Here is a 15,233-nt window from a genome sequence, read left to right on the forward strand (position 1 = left end):
TCTATAGAGACTCGAACGTCACAATAAAATGTAAATATGCCATGAATCATGAAGCCATGAAAACATACTGAGATGTTTTGTCTTCCAGAGATCTGTTAGAACTCATACACAGGCTTAGACAAGAGAAAAGTCACTCACAGAATAAGCCCACCCTCCAAACAAAAGTCTTCTCCTTTAGGTGCATAAATGAAATTTGGAGTTCATTTTGCTTGTTTTATTTTTACATTGCTTGTTTTGTTGTCTGGTGCCCTAAAGACAAAATTAAAAGTTAACTTTAAAACCAAGATTCCATAAGTGGCTTTATGAAAATGTTGTCTGAAATATTATTTCAACAAAAGGTAGCATTTAGAATCTCTCTATTCCTTGGAGCAAGTTGAAATACCCAGTTAGTTTATAAAATGTCAGTAGCAGAGAATCTCAGGAACAGCAAATCTAATGGTGTCCGGCGCACACTTCCCTACAAAGATAAGCAGTCATCCTTTTTTTCCCTTCTTAATCTGCTGTGGCTCCATTAGTAAGCCCCTAAAAATGTAACCTGGCATTTACACTCTTATCCATCTGGAATGTCTCTACGTCAGAGGAAAACCCTCACCCCTCTGTGAAAGATGAACAAGTACACAGCTGGTAGAGATCTGGGCACGTAGGAAGGAACCCCGCTTAAGTGCCTACATCCACATGGCTCAATGGTTAATCCTGCATATACCCTCTTCTTCCCACCTTCCGATGAAGCCAGTGAGGAACTGAGTGGGGTTTTTTAATCACTGAATTCTGTACTATTATCAGACACCTAACAATTCTTTTGTTAAAAAGATATTGCAAGAACAAAGCCTGAAAACTCGCCAGAGAAGCTGTCTGAAGTCCAGGGTGTTAACCATCACTAGAAACCTTGGAAGCCAATGTGTACAAGGTTAAGGCCAGTTTTGTGAAAGTAACATTGTGAAATCTAATCCTGCACCTCTGCCCACCTCCCAGCAGTAGACTCACACATGTGCCTTGCCGTGGAGATTCGGGAAGTGCTGAGGTTTTCCACGCTGCTTCCATGAAAACCAACACTTCTAGGTTTCACTGCTGGCTCGCGATGTGAAGCTAAACTTAGACATCAAGCTGCGTTCTCTATCAAGCTACAACATCTCACTGGCTGTAGACAGGAATGCAAACGTACAGACGATTCCAATTAACTATTGCTTTTAACGAGCAAAGCAGGGCAATCAAACCCAACTCTCCAGATAAGTTAACTACAACAGCATAATTGTTTTGGAATGCTTTCAAAGCCTGGTGGGCTACAGTCCGTAGGGTCGCAAAGAGTCAGGCAGGATGGAAGTGACTTAGTACACATGCACGCTCCGTATTAAATTTAGCTTTTGTTGAACCTGAGGTTTTGACATTACAACCACAGGGGGTGCTATTTACACCATCATCTGTATGAAACAGTCCTAAGGAGTGGTGATCAGGTGGTTGTGGGTTTTATTAAGTCTACCCAGAGGTATACTTGAAAATTATCCATTTTATCTCTGATACTATGTTTATGTAACTCTTCCCAGCCACTTTCTCCACACTGGTCAACTGTCAATTACAGTGATAAAGTTTTGCTTCTCATCTAAATTTACACTAAATAAAGGTCAGTTGAGGTTTCAAAGAACCTCCTTCTTCCCATCAAGAATCCTAAATTGCAGATGATAACAAGTTCTAAAATTTGAACAGAACTAAGATTTTACAGGTATTTCAATAAATCTGAAATTCTCCCAAGCCAAGGAATTTGCCCGAAGAAGTGGTTTTTGATCTAGCGAAGTTCTAAGTTGTCAGCCTTGGAACTTAAATGACTGTTTCATTAAGGTAACTTGGAAATCATGATAGAGCCATAAACATGGTCACAAATAAGAGAGGTTGCCAAGTGACATTGCTTTCCTTCATAAACTACAGGAATATTAAGGTTTATCATTAGTTTAAGCAAAGATCCCTGATTACTGGCTTGTACAGGCACTTCATTCTGATTATCCAAAAAGCATATAACGGTGGGCAAAAATGACTGATCTGTATATAGGGCTGATCTACAGTCCTAGATCCATATAATTCTGGCTTACTACAGAAGCACTCTGAATACAATTAGAAGGCTCCCTAAGGCTCATGCTCTTCCAACAACTGGGAATCATTTTCCAGAACAACACAGGTTTAACTTTGGTTTGACTGATTAGCAAAATTTTTAAAAACCTTGCTCTTCATGGTAGAAAAACGCACTATTACCATCTGAATGTAGCATCCTAACTCAGAATCAATGCCCAGAATTCTTTGGGAAGCCATTATGTCTGTCATAGTGTACTAATAACTGAAGACACATAACTCATGTCTCCTGTGATATAACCATCTAAAAAGGCATGAGACCATAGAAATGTAAAAACAAGATAAGGAGCAAAACATTACAATGTACATTTCACCTACCAGGTCTACCTACAATTTCTGTTGCAAGACTTCAATTCTGTTGCCACAGCTGGAAAGCAACCACAGACAATACATACATGGGTTTAGCTGTGCCCTGCAAAGCGACAGAAACAAGCGATGGTCAGATTTTAGTCTCTAAGACTAATTTGTTGACTCAATCTAATGTGAAGTCAGTAAACCACATATTTCACTGTAAATCAGGAGTAAGAATACAAAAGAAAGATAGTGCTAAGTCATGTCCGACTCTTGCGATCCCATGAACTGTAGCCCACCAGGTTCTTATGTCCATGGGATTCTCCAGGCAAGAATACTGGAGTAGATTGCCATTTCCTTCTCCAGGAACTCCCTGACCCAGGAATTGAACCCAGGTCTCCTGCATTGCAGGCATATGCTTTACCGACTGAGCTATGTGGGAAGCTTTTAAGAATACAAAAGGGACTGCACATAAAAGCCAAACTGGGGGGTGAGGGAGGGATGGATCAGGAGTTAGAAAGATGGCACCCCACTCCAGTACACTTGCCTGGAAAATCCCATGGACGGAGGAGCCTGGTAGGCTGCAGTCCATGGGGTCACTAAGAGTTGGACACGACTGAGTGACTTCACTTTCACTTTTCACTTTCATGCATTGGAGAAGGAAATGGCAACCCACTCCAGTGTTCTTGCCTGGAGAATCCCAGGGACGGGGGAGCCTGGTGGACTGCCATCTATGGGGTCGCACAGAGTCAGACATGACTGAAGCGACTTAGCAGCAGCAGCAGGTGCAAACTACTATATACAGAATGGATAAACAAGATCCTGCTATTTAGCACAGGGAACTATATTTGATATCCCGTGATAAACCGTAATGCAGAAAAGAATATATAGGGAATTCCCTGGTAGTCCAGTGGTTAGGACTACATTCTTCCACTGCGGTGGGCCTGGGTTTGATCCCTGGTCAGGGAATGAAGATCCTGCAAGCTGTGCAGTGTGACCAGAAAACAAAAGGAAAAGAATGTGTATATGTGTGTGTGTGTGTGTGTGTGTGTGTGTGTGTGTATACTGAATCACTTTGCTGTACAGTAGAAATTAACACAACTTTGCCAATCAACTATTCTTCAATTAAAAAAAAAATCAGCTCACAGTAACAACCCTACAAACCGAAAGCACCTTTCAAATGCAAGGAATCAGGTAAGGAAAATAGCTAACAAGTGGTCTGCCCAAATATAAATAGGTTATTTTTATTCTTATGGAATATTATAATGCTATTTTGATCACCCAGAAGAGAACAAGACTACCTTCAGAACATTCTGTGTCTTTATCTTCCTTTAAATGTGTTTGTAGTAAAGAAGGCACAGAAATTTTCTGAATGGAAAGATAAAAGGGGGAAGGAGACAATATCTTTAAAGGCAAGGGATGAAGATAGTGAAAGGAATAAAGAAGCTTCAAAGACCACATGGCTGAGGCGCTTACACTGGAGGGTCTTGTTAGTTTTAAATTCACCATTCTCTAAATATTCCCCATACCAGTCTATTTTCGGCTCCTTTTTATTCAAATGACTACATTTTTAGGGTTTTTCTTTTTATACCATATTGTGGTTTCTTCAGTCCTGAAATTATGCAAGGTTCTGTATGAAGGCTCTCTGAGAAGGCTACTAAGCACATTTATGACAAAAATATGACAAAGAAAATCCATGAAAAGTGCCAAAGAGACACATCTCAGATCCTGGTGGTTCCCCCACTTTGAATGCTAGCATGACAATGAAATGAGCCATTCAGAGAGCATGACTTTTAAAAGATACCATCTGCTTTCTCTCCCTCTCTAACCCCAATGATCCAAACCATTATGGTACATTTGATTTCCGATGGCCAAGGTATCAACCTCTTTGTGGTCTTTCTCTCTTGGTTTCTATAAGTTATATTCCATTTGGAATTATTCATTATCCTCACAATAATTTCAAATCAATTTTAAATGTCATCAAAAAGGACCTTATATAAATCCCCCATTCACAAAAACTCTGACTTCTGAATTGAATTTCTCTTTAGTAATACCAAAACTATTTTTTCTTCTTTGGCAATACCAACAATGAACCTCAGGACATTTAAGATATCCTACTTAACATAAAAATCTCTGAACCAGTCACTTAGTAGTCAGAGCTTCAAAACTCATTTATCTCAATGTGGTACAATATATAAGGCACAAATACTAGTACTAAGATGAAAACCCTTGACATAACTTTGCAAAAGAAGCATGGATAACTTTTAACAGTACACAATCCAGTATCATTTTTACCCCATTTGAAAACAAGTTTTATTATTTTTTCCCCACACCAAATTTTCTAAGTAATATTTTGCTTTTGCTTTTATTGCACTAATTAAAGTGTGTGCTCCTTTGGTGATAACAAGGGATCGCTACAGAAATGTGACAAAGATTCAAGTTTTAAAATATGAATTTTTAAAATTGGACTCCACAAACCTAACACATAAAGACTGGAGAAAGGAGAGAACAAAGGAGGATGTTAAGAATCCAGAAAAGGAGCTGAGGCAGCAGACCATGGTGTTGGCATCATGGCATCATCATCTCTGTGTGAGAATGATCTATAGTCAACTTATAAATTCAGTGTTCTAACTCATGAGTGTTGTAAGTGTTATAAGTGTTTTAAGATATAAGTGGTATAAGTTCAGTGTTGGAGTCATCAAGTTCTTATGCTCATCTGTACATATGTGAGGGAAACCCTGATGGCTCAGTCGTCTAAAGAATGTGCCTGCTAATGTAGGAGATGCAGGAGATGCAGGTTCAATCCCTGGGCTAGGAAGATCCCCTGAAGTAGGAAAAAGCAACCCACTCCAGTATTCTTGTCTGGAAAATTCCATGGACAGAGGAGCCTAGCAGGCTATGGTTTATAGGGTCGCAAAGAGCTGGACACAAAGGAGCACCCATGCATACATATGTGAGCAGATCAGAACCAGATCACCTGCCGAGCTGGTTTTCCTACAAGATTATGCCCCACGTGCTACTAACGAAGTGCTCCCTAAAAATCTTAAAAATGCAACAAACTAGTGAATATAACAAAAATAAAGCAGACTCACAGATCTAGAGAACAAACTAGTGGTTAGCAGTGGGGACAGGGAAGGGGGGAGGGGAAAGGGCAGGACAGTAAGAGGTAGAAAGTACTGGGTAGAAAACAAGCTGCAAGGATATATTATACTACACAGGGAACATGGCCAATATTTTATAATAACTAAAATGGAGATAACCTTTAAAAATCATGAATCACTATATTATACATCTATAACTTAATATTGTATAGCAACTATATGTCAACAAAAAAATTAATTAAAACAAATAAAGACCTAATGGGGCACAATCACACTGACATGATGGGTACAGAAATGCCATCACTATAACGCTTAGAACGCTACTGCCCAAATTTTGATTCTTGGTAATTCTCTTCAAAGCCAAGACAATTCACTTTTATTTCCATTTCCTTCCCCTTGGATTATATCCCTATCTACCTCAATCTCATGCTAGCACTTCATCATATCATATTTCTTTCTTAGGAAAAAAAAAAAATCTGCTCAAACTCTCCTCCTTCAGGAAACACACAGTTGAGCTGACATGGGAATTGGACATGAGATAATCCCTTTAAGATCTAAAATGTTATTGACTAGTAAGTAGCAAGCTCTTCATGAATAGCTATTTGTTGTCAGACAAACTTCTTTGGAGGGTCCTCTTGATGCAGCTGTCTTCAGGACTGGTTCATATCCAGCGCTCAGGGCCAGGAGGAATTTTGATGGGGGCCCTGTGAGAAATCCGCAATTTACTTGTGTTTGCTACAAAGTTGGCTAGCATCACTGTTCCAGAGAGTTCTTGAAAACAACCCATGAGCACTAGTGGCCTTTCTTGGGCCCATAGGAGTGAAATATCCCTGGAGCTTTGCCACCTGCTTGTTTAACAACTGGCCTCGCAGCTCTGAAACAATAAGAAACTCCAGTTTCTACTGAGCAAAATGCAGGGAGCAAAAAAAATGGGCTTCCCATGGCTGTCTTCTACCACACCCTGAAAAGGAATATGTATGATGCCATTACCAGCTGAACCTAACTGGTACCAGAATAAGGTCATTTTCAAAAGTAAAATTTATTTAACACAGGGACCTGATTTTCATAGTTAAGAAAAAAAAAAGGTGAGGGAGAGGTTGAATGGAATTTTATATCGGAAAACTAAAATATTGGACATATTCAAACTAAAATATATGAGAAAGAGCTCTTTTATTCTATGCTTATCAAAAAAGCCTCATTTGCATCTACTAGCAAAGTCTCAGAATGAACAGACTGTGATTGAGTGCTCATTTTTTGGATTATTTATCCTTCATGTTTCATCTTTGATTTCTTGTTTGGTTTTCATAGAACAATCATATAAAGGATCATTTCTATAAAAACAGTCAAAGGCTTCACTAGTTTCCCCCAAGGGCCTCTCTGAATCTGATCGCTTTACCATGTGCATTAAAAGTCCTAGGAAAATAATTATCTTTGATTTGTTTCTTCAACCATTGACTCATCTAATTCTGCTAGATCTTATCATGACTACTTGTGAATCCTGGCCCTTCTTTAACCACTTTCATTGACTTCATGAAATCCTGCACCTTTTGCAAAATGTACGTTTTCAATGTTGAATATAATGATGGAGGCACAGTCCCTGGTTTAATGATCATTGTTGTTCAGTCACTAAACTGTGTCCGACTCTGTACGGACTCTACCAGCCTCCCTTCCTTAGTTATTTGTAATGTGATTATAACTCAGACTTCTACAAATCCATTTAGAGAGAGAAAAAATTCATTTAACTGTGTTGTTGTTTAGTTGCTTCAGTCATGTCTGACTCCCTGCGACCTGATGCACTGTAGCCCACCAGGCTCCTCTGTCCATGGGATTTCCCAGGCAAAAATACTGGAGTGGGCTGCCATTTCCTTCTCCAAGGAATCTTCCCGACCCAGGGATTGAACCCATCTCTCCTGCATTCGCAGTGGATTCTTTATCACTGAGCCACTAGGGAAACTTGGTATTAATGATAGTGAGATAATACACAATGGGAGTTTTAAAGCGGTTCATTCATAAATGATATTTTTATAGCTTCTACTTCCCAACTAAATCCTTATAGCTGCAGGAACTCGTATCATGAAGATCACTCTTCCACCACCACCCACCCCAGCTACCCATCTATTAGGGTTTCATCAACCCGTTCACACTTCCCTATGCAACTATTATAGCCAGCTGTCCAGAGCAACTCCAAATAAGAACGATCACAGAATTAACACCTTAAAGCACACAGCATATCCAAACATCATGAAAAGTTACCTCGGCCAACATTTTCCAGGAAGTAGGTAAAATCCGATTTAAAGAAAGCAATAAAAGTCAGTGCTAACTCATGCTACCTGACTGGTGCCATATGTTTCCATGATAGGTTTTAAATGTCACAGAAAGAAGGCTCTGAAACGTAGGAGTTGGAGCAGACTAGTCTCTAGCATACAAAAGATTAAAGGATTAAAATGAACTAATACTGCACTTCCTAAAACATACAGATTTCCACTCAGGGCCAGTCAACTGGCAGCCAAGTGATACCAGCAAGTCTAAATTTGGATCTCATAATCTAAAAACCACTTAAGATAAAAAGAGTGCTGAAATAAGTACAAGTACTAATAGGGCCAATATGGGAATGGGTCATGTCAGGTGACATGGATTCCAAAACAAAACAACCGAATCGAGGTATATAAAAACTGGGTTAGTTATTTACAGTTGGTATGCTTGTTGGAGGCTTATATCAAAGCTCCTACCCCAGAAGGAAGGGCTTTTGCCATTCTTTTTTTTTTTTTTTGGCGGGAGCAGGGGGGAGATGTTGGATGATCTCTCTTGGTTTATTTTATTTTTTTATTAATTACTTTTAATTGGAGGGTAATTGTGTTACAATGTTGTGTTGGTTTCTGCCACACATCAACATGAGTCAGCCATAGGTATACATATGTCCTCTCCCTCTTAATTTCCCATCCCACCCCTCTAGGTTATCACAGAACACTGAGTTTCAGCTTCCTATGTCATACAGCAAATTCCTACTAACTATTTTACATATAGCAATGTATATGTTTCAATGCCACCCATGCAATTCATTCTACTCTCTCTCCTTTCCCCACTGTGTCCACAAGTCTGTTTTCTATGTCTGCAACTCCATTGTTGTTGTTATTGTTCAGTCACTCGGCCATGACTGACTCTTTGCAACCCCATGGACTGCAGCATGCCAGGCCTCCCTGTCCCTCATGATCTCCCAGAGTTTGCCCAAGCATCTCCATTATTACCCTGCAAACAAGTTCATCAATATCATCTTTCTAGATTCCATGTGTGTGTGTGTGTGTGTGTGTGTGTTAGTCGCTCAGTTGTGTCCGACTCTTTGTGACCCCACAGACTGTAGCCTGCCAGGCTTTTAGACTCTCTCTCTCTCTCTCTCTCTCTCTCTATATATATATATATATATATATGCATTAATAATGCCATTCTATACAGAAGAATTGGGATCTGGCTTTAAAGAAACTAGAGAGGTATGTCTTACAAGGAATGTGTCAACAATCACCAGGTAGGCGGCTGAGCATCCAGATTGGCCTGGAACTGAGACCAAACTGTAGTCATAATATTCAAAGGGCCCCGTTTGGCCAGTGGGCATCCCAGGGGCCTGAGCAGTAGGCTGCAATGGCAAGACTGAAGAGGAAATCTCCTGAATGCACCCCTGGGTGATGCTGGGAATGAATGTAGGAAAACCAATCTAGGTCACAGGTGGCTTTAGTTCCTATCTAAGAGATCCCAGCTGATTGGCTCTGTCAAAAGAAGAACTCCATACAGAAGAACTCCATGTCTCTGCAACAGGAAACTTGGTAGGCATGTTGGGTGGTCCTGGCACATATGCTAACCTTCTTAATGGAATTCCCATCACACTTAGAATGAATCCAAATGACTCACCACAGTCTATCAAACCCGCCAGGATCTGGCCCTAAATTACTAGTCCAGGCGCATCTTCCACCCCTCTCTCTGCTCCTCTGGAAGCATTGGAACATGCTGGAATCCTTTCCACTGTAGGACTCCATCTGCTGCTGCTCCTCCTGAGAACAGTCGTCACCGGCACAGTTTACACGACTTTCTCCTGCACCTCATTCAGGTGCTCAACACTGCCTCCTTTTCTGACTACCCTTATCGAAAATAGCCCACACTACTATTCACCACTATCACTATACACTACTTAATATTCTCTGCAATGCTTAGTCTCTGAAATTACAGGACTTTTGTTTGCTTGTTTATCATTTGTCTCTTCCACTGCGATCATATATACTCCATGAGGACAAAAAAATTTTCACTCTGCCTGATTCACTAGAGAATCTTCATTTTCCAAAAACATATCACAGAATAAATCACAGGGCACAGAATAAATACTCAACAAGTAATTGGACACATTTCGATTGCATTGATATAAATACATTTTATGACATAATAATGAAAATAAGCAAATAATCACTGATAAGATGAAAACAACCCCAGTCATGGCCAAAGGGCTAATCAAAGGCAAAAGTGTTTGTGTACTGCATAATACGCCAAGAGTTGACTGGCAAAACTGCCTGGAGCACTCCTCTGTATTTGCTGACCTTAAAATCCACTTGAAACTAGGCTCTGGCTATTACCGATTTGGATGCCCTCAAAAGTTCACTAAGTTCTTGATTCTTCTTTAAAGTCATCAGAGCTGACTGAGGCAGGATAGATGGTACCTTCTGTGACCCATTATCCAACAGCATTGTAACACTTATTTGCATGACAGGACCATTCACACACTGTATTTTATGGAACTCTATTCAGTATAGCTCAATATTGTTTATGCAACTGAAAAGATAATCAGAACCTAGAAACTGGTACTAGAATTCTCCGAATCCAATGCTACCACCATCACCAAATCACTCTGTGACCACAAGAATGCTCTTAAAAGCATTGAAGACATGCCAAAGATTGCAATCAATGGCACAGAGTCAGAAAAGAGTTATGAACAAACAATGAAACTGAAGTCAACTGAGGACATCAGCCCTTGCCCAGCCAAGGATGGTCACTGACAATGCAGAACACAAACGCAAAATCAGGACAGTCCACGTTCCTATGATCAGTAACTGACAAGGAAAAAGAAGCTCAATCAAGACTGCCCACAGTGTCTCTGGCAAGTTCAAAATTAGACCAAAGCAGTCCAGGGCTCTAACACCCTGTGGAACCACTTCTGGGTCTGGCCTTCCAACCAACCAGCCCATGGATGGAAGACATAGCCATGCAGGACATGTCATTTCAGGCTCCCTAAGAGTTTCACTGACTCTTAGGCAAATAACTGACTCATTGGAAAAGACCCTGATGCTGGGCAAGATTGAAGGCAGAAGAAGGGGATGACAGAGATCAAGATGGTCGGATGGCATCACCGACTTGATGGATATGAGTTTGAGCAAGCGCCAGGAGTTGGTGATGGACAGGGAAGTCTGGTGTGCTGCAGTCCATGGGGTCACAAAGAGTCAGACATGACTGAGGGACTTGAACTGAACCAAAGAGTTCCACAAGAGGCTAGAGACTTAACTTCCATTTGAAAAGCAACAACTTACCATTCCATCATTATAATATCAAAGTTGTTCAATAAAGTGATTCTTTTAGTGGTAAAAGGGGAGATAAGAGGATGATTCTTCTGGTCATTATCTCTAGAAAACTTTGCATCTATGACTCTTGGAAAACAGGTGTGTGCAAAAAGTCATAAGCCCATGGAACAGTCTTCCAGCTCTTCTGAATGAACTCAGGTCACACTGATAAAAAGCATACATTTACCTTAGTTAAGATATATCATCCATTGATTGCCTTACTATTATATAAGACATGCCCTTTCAAGTTGTGTAAAATATAGCATCATGGTTTTCATTGCTCTCCTATATGAGAAGTACAGTCACTGGAAATATACTCCTCTTCCAGAAAGAAAACAGGAGATTGAAAAAAAGAGCACTAATAAAGTTCTAGTAGTCATAAATGCATTTTTAAAACTTTATGGTTAGGGTTGACTAAGTCATAGATGCTCCTAGAGAGGGAAATGGCAACCCACTCCAGTATTCTTGCCTGGGAAATCCCATTTGTCAGAGAAGTCTGGCAGGCTACAGTCCATGGGGTCACAAAGAGTTGGTCACGGCTTAGTGACTGAGCACTCACTCAGGATGATAATAAGGGTTCTTGGCTGATACTACCACAAAAAATCTGTGTCATCTTGAGCAAGTTATTCAGCTTCTCTGGGCCTAAGTTTAAAAGTGAAGTTGCTCAGTTGTGTCCGACTCTTTGAAACCCCGTGGACTGTAGCCTACCAGGCTCCTCCATCCATGGGATTCTCCAGGCAAGAATACTGGAGTGGGTTGCCATTTATCTATACAATGAATGGTTTAAGCTTTATAGTCTTTAAGGATGCTTACAACCCTAATATTCTTCTTAATAAACTCAAGAGACACATACATGGTTTATATAATCCACTCTACGTGGAAAATAAAATAGCAAAATAACTAAAATTCTAACTCCTGACCTCTGGGTAATTATAAATTATTAAGTAACTATGGCCAATGACTAGCTACAGAAGTGTGACACAATTTTACACCTCCTCCAGTTTACTCCTTTGTTCTCATTTTTCCCCTGTTTTCTTTTTCCTTGACCGATGGAGCTGAATGCCCTGAACTTTGGACTACAAACGCACCTAGTGAGCCCTTGAAATTACTGCTCTGGATAGCTAACTAGTATTGTGCACCTGAGCAAAGGAAGGAGCACGCCGCTGTAAACGCATCTTCAGTCACGTGTACCCTCCTGTCATTTTTTGTCACTGTTGTTCACTCGCTAAGTCATTTCTGACTCTTTGTGACCCCATGGACTGCTGCACACCAGGCTCCTCTCTCCTCCAACTATCTTCCAGAGATTGCCCAAACGCATGTCCATTGAGTTGGTGATGCTATCTAACCATCTCATCCTCTGCCTCTCTCTATTCTTTTGGCCTTCAGTCTTGCCCAGCATCAGGATCTTTTCCCATGAGCTGGCTCTTCGCATCAGGTGGCCAAAGCATCCGAGGTTCAGCTTCAGTCCTTCCAATGAATATTCAGGGTCATTATCCTACTGTCATTATTCTTCCCCAAAAACCATGACCTTGAAAAATGCAAGTCAGGACCAAGAATGTGCTCACATCTCAATACCCACTCTCCCCTGTGGGGTAAAAATAAAGGGTAACCTTCAAAATCACAACATAGCCCACACTACCAAGGTCATTTTATCCCAGCAAGAGTAAATCCCATTCTTTCAGCCAGCTTACAGATTCCAAAGCTTGCTTTCTTTAGGACTAGTAAATTGCACCATTCAAATTCTAAGATCAACTTTAAAGAGTTAATCTAGTTCCTTCACTAAGTGAGTCATACTTTCCTTTCCCTGTGGCCTCAAGATGGTCACCATTCTACCCAGCACAGCAAGGAACACCAGTTTTCTCTGGCAAAGGGTGCCAGAGTAGAGATATTTATCAACAAGAATTCTGTGGAAGGAAACATTCAGTGCCACCCATCAGTACTTTTATTTTCCATATTTAGTGTATAAAAAAATCCATAGGAACTATAAAATGCATGCACATACCTCCTTTTAAAATTTAACAAATACACCGCAGTCTTTAATCCTGATTTATACTTTCAGCTTCTAAAATAATTTAGCCCACGTGTAGAGTTCCTTCTGTGCCAAACTAATAATTCCTAGAATTTCACAGTACAAAATACTCATGCACCGAGAAACAAATATCTGAACTAGAGAGTCAGAGTCAATGTATCTTTTCAGGCACTCAGTCACAATATACTTTTCCAGTCAAGATGTATATAGGAAGCTGATCGAACTTGAAAAGCATTTTGAATAAGGAACAAACATAAACCAAAAGCATCCTTGTGTTGTAAGGGCAAAAGGGAAGTGGAGGGATTTAAACTCAAACCACTGCAAATCTTAGGCTCAAAAGGCAATTCGTAGTTTCCAATTGCACTTTTACTTGATTCAAACAAAACTGTGAGATTGGGGAAATACTACCACAGCCAATGTTACGGACCAGAAAATCAGGTCAAAGAAAGCTGGATCCCAGGAAGTGGCTGAATCAGGAATAAAATTCACATCTCCTCATTTCCTGCCCATGCTGGTTCTATCGTATCATTCGACCTTTCATATATTATAGTCTACCTGGCCTTGCCTTGTAAACAATACAGAATCAACCTTATATGCACACACACAGTAGATGAGCCAATGGGATGAGTGAACATTAGTATAAGGTTCTTCTCCTAGCAGAGTAAATACTGTTGAGTAGTAGGAAATGAAAGAATCTTATTGAGACAGGAAAAATGATGCTGGCAAATTCTCCCCAGACCCCTAAGCCCCCCTACCCCCCTTTCTAAAATCCTCTTACAGAAGCTCATTACAAGAAATCAGGAAAGCAGAACTGAAACCAAAAGCTTATCTGACTGATAAGGACATACTTACACAGGATGCAATAAATTACCATTGCTTCCTGTTTTAAGTATTCTTATCTGGAGGACACTAAATGTTTTTTTTTTTTTTACCACAGAACCTCACATTTAGGACACGTCCCAAAATAGGAGCTTCTGATCTTCAGCTGTCAGCTGAAATTGTTTCATAAATAGCCCAGCATATGTACTCTGGAGGCTTGCTAACACTCTAAATGCAAATATAGTCCAGTCACACCAATTCCTCTTAGACTTTGGTGGCAATTGAGAAGGCGCAAAATCCAGCAGCCCCAGAAATTCTACAGAGGATCCCATGAATATCCCCAGTCAATGACCTATGGACCTCTATTTGGGTATTTTTGGAATTTTGAAACAAAAGCCATTAACAGATACAGATCCCTATTTTTAATATCTGGTTCGTAAAGGAACGAAGATTTATTTCAGGTCAGTTAATTTTTAAACAAGTTTAAAAATAGTTTTTGCCCAGAGATTCATTTTGATGAAAAGGATGTGTTTAAGGAAACCCTTGGGCCCTATATTTTTAAACAACTTTTCCAGAAGCTTTGCTAGTCAACAAGTACAGACAACAAAACTGATTATACGGGAATGTGCTTGAAAAATTACACATGTAACCCAAGGTAAGAATACATGCAGACGCACACATACACAGTGTAAAAGACGCCTAGCTATAATCTTTATGATCTAGTATGTCAGGAATTCTATTGCCAGAATTACACAACAAGTTGAGACCATTTCAGAAAGAGAGAGAGAGAGAAAAAAAAGAAAAATCAATGTTTCCCCCTTAACTATGCCACATAACATAAATGGCCTGGGACTGTATCACTTGTCTTTTGTGTCTTTGTATTTGAGCAAAATATCTATGCCTTTATGGCCCTCTTATCACTCTGTGCTATGATTACCTGCCCTACAGCACACTCGCTCGCCCCAGGTGGGTACAAAGGGGTTTGACTGTTCTCAATGGAAGTCAGTCTACAAGAGTAGCCTTAAGATTGATTTCACCTTGAACACAGTAAATGCTCAAAAATTTTTGTTGAGTGTTGAAAAACTCTTCAATATGCTCTTCAAGCCCCTTTTAGACATTTGTTAAGTAACTGCCTTTTTTTTAAGCCCAAATGATAAGCACAGATTCCCACAGAGTGGCCCCTTTATGAGTCTAGGAACAATTCTGCAATCCAGGAAGGAAAGCCCTGTCCCCAGACTACAGGTCCAGACAGGAATGAATTTTGTGGCCGTCTTGTGAAATCCA

The 15,233-nt window shown here is 40.2% G+C and overlaps 1 protein-coding gene across 1 annotated transcript in view; it reads right to left on the reverse strand.

The window, feature by feature from the left end:
• IRS1 (insulin receptor substrate 1) overlaps positions 1-15,233 on the reverse strand; it is a 64,925-nt gene that overhangs the window by 24,864 nt on the left and 24,828 nt on the right. The window lies entirely within an intron of this gene.

Source organism: Bos javanicus, chromosome 2 (genome assembly GCF_032452875.1).
Source record: "Bos javanicus breed banteng chromosome 2, ARS-OSU_banteng_1.0, whole genome shotgun sequence".
Taxonomy (NCBI): Eukaryota; Metazoa; Chordata; class Mammalia; order Artiodactyla; family Bovidae; genus Bos; species Bos javanicus.